Consider the following 2,500-nt stretch of genomic DNA (forward strand, 5'->3'; position numbering starts at 1 on the left):
AATTATGTTTAATCGCGGTCGAAACGTGAAAGTTTCGTTTCGTACGAATTTTTACGTTACCGGATTACACAACGAGATTTCCGATGGTTGTGAAAGATATTCGCCCGGCCGTGTCAGTTAGAACGCATGGTAAATGAAATACTACGCGCGTCCTCTACACGACGAATATAAAAATTGAGTCGTGCGCGATTTCGGTACACGATGCCTCGTCTGAATATGTGGTGCCGTACGAATACGAAATCGTCGAGCGCTTCTCTTTTTTTATTTTTTTTAACAAGTATATATATATTTATGTACGTTGTTGCATTGGTATAATCTCAACGCTTGCCGAATCGAGACGTCGAACTCTTGAAATTATTTTTTTTGAGTACGTCTAAATAAAAGATTACCCTGAACGGTGAATCACTTGGCTCGTGGGTCGATGAAGAACGCAGCTAATTGCGCGTCAACTTGTGAACTGCAGGACACATGAACATCGACATTTCGAACGCACATTGCGGTCCTCGGATACTGTTCCTGGACCACTCCTGGCTGAGGGTCGTATCAATTTCAAAGACTGCTCGGTTTTTCAAAATTGATATTTTGTAAAAACGTCGGAGCGTGTTGGATGATTGACGTGTTGTTGTTGTTGTTGTTTGTCGTCTATCGAGTCGTCTCGTTATTATAATCGTTATCTAAGTATTTTATCGCCTTCGCGGCGATGACACTTGGTAACAAAAATAAATACACGTTGACGACGACGACGACGCCGACGACGACAAAGACGCGGCATCTTAAAGTGCGAAAGCGACGAATCGTTTTTTCTCATCGCAAGATGAGAGAAACGTTACGTAGTTTGTACACAACGAAATCGTATCGAGTCTCCGTTGTTGGGAAAGCGGCTGCCACGGCAATATACAGGTTCACGCTTGTAGTGTGTGTGTGTGTATGCTCTCGTTACGCACGATCGTCGTGTCCGAGAATCTTTGATGAATCGAAGACGACGTCTGATCGTGTCGAGCAGCGTACGTACACACGCACACACATTATTACAGGACGTCGAGAACTTTTTTGTCCGTTTCGGTAGTTCTCTCTCGAAATAACGACGGACGAGACTACGTACGTCGACTCGTTGCTGTTGAATAAACTGAAAAATTATTTTATCGACCTCAGAGCAGGTGAGACTACCCGCTGAATTTAAGCATATTACTAAGCGGAGGAAAAGAAACTAACTAGGATTCCCTCAGTAGCTGCGAGCGAACAGGGATAAGCCCAGCACCGAATCCCGCGGGTTAACCGCCGGGAAATGTGGTGTTAGGGAGGATCCGTTTATCCCGGAGTCGTACGGCGCGTCCAAGTCCTTCTTGAACGGGGCCACAGCCCATAGAGGGTGCCAGGCCCGTAGCGACCGCCGTCAATTTCGGGAGGATCTCTCCTCAGAGTCGGGTTGCTTGAGAGTGCAGCCCTAAGTGGGTGGTAAACTCCATCTAAGGCTAAATATGACCACGAGACCGATAGCGAACAAGTACCGTGAGGGAAAGTTGAAAAGCACTTTGAAGAGAGAGTTCAAGAGTACGTGAAACCGTTCAGGGGTAAACCTGAGAAACCCGAAAGGTCGAAGGAGGAAATTCATCGCGTTTCGATCGTCGGCGTTTGACGGGTTTCGTGACGGACGGCGTTCGCGTCGTTCGCTCAGCTCGTTTTTCGAACCGATATCGAACGCGTGCACTTTTCCTCTTGTAGGACGTTGCGATCCGTTGGGTGTCGGTCTAAGGTCCGGGGTGGAGCCCACGTGAATTTTTCGCGTGGACCCTCGGTATCCCGGCCGACTCGCTCGACGGTATAACGATGGCGCGGGGCCGCTACTTTATAATTAGCGTTCGGCTCGTGGCAAGCGCGTCCGGTGTTTGACGGCGATCGGACCTAGCGCCGATCCTGTCCCCGGGCGACTGTTGGCTACGATGTTCTCGAACAGACCTCGTTGAAACGCCGATCTGCAACGCTATAGCTTTGGGTACTTTCAGGACCCGTCTTGAAACACGGACCAAGGAGTCTAGCATGTGCGCGAGTCATTGGGACATAACTAAACCTAAAGGCGCAATGAAAGTAAAGGTCTACCTTGCGTAGACCGAGGGAAGATGAGCGGTTCGCCCTCAAAGTGGCCGCTCCGCATTCCCGGGGCGTCTCGTTCTCATTGCGAGAAGAGGCGCACCAAGAGCGTACACGCTGGGACCCGAAAGATGGTGAACTATGCCTGGTCAGGACGAAGTCAGGGGAAACCCTGATGGAGGTCCGTAGCGATTCTGACGTGCAAATCGATCGTCGGAACTGGGTATAGGGGCGAAAGACTAATCGAACCATCTAGTAGCTGGTTCCCTCCGAAGTTTCCCTCAGGATAGCTGGCGCTCGTCGCGTACGAGTTTCATCCGGTAAAGCGAATGATTAGAGGTATTGGGATCGAAACGATCTCAACCTATTCTCAAACTTTAAATGGGTGAGATCTCCGGCTTGCTCGAACTCT

General features: G+C 49.4%; 2 non-coding genes across 2 annotated transcripts in view; both read left to right on the forward strand.

The window, feature by feature from the left end:
* The first annotated feature begins 386 nt into the window (after positions 1-386).
* On the forward strand, positions 387-541 carry LOC141486961 (5.8S ribosomal RNA). The gene has a single exon (XR_012468136.1). It is a non-coding gene; the product is annotated as a 5.8S ribosomal RNA (ribosomal RNA).
* Positions 542-1,143: 602 nt separating this feature from the next.
* Positions 1,144-2,500, forward strand: part of LOC141486973 (large subunit ribosomal RNA) — a 4,037-nt gene continuing 2,680 nt past the window's right edge. Inside the window, exon 1 of the ribosomal RNA XR_012468148.1 lies at positions 1,144-2,500. This exon is cut by the window's right edge and continues 2,680 nt beyond it. This is a non-coding gene — a ribosomal RNA (large subunit ribosomal RNA).

The sequence above is a fragment of the Leptinotarsa decemlineata genome, unplaced genomic scaffold (genome assembly GCF_025532065.1).
Source record: "Leptinotarsa decemlineata unplaced genomic scaffold, Ldec_3_MD MMD2_tig00027543_RagTag, whole genome shotgun sequence".
Classification (NCBI taxonomy): Eukaryota; Metazoa; Arthropoda; class Insecta; order Coleoptera; family Chrysomelidae; genus Leptinotarsa; species Leptinotarsa decemlineata.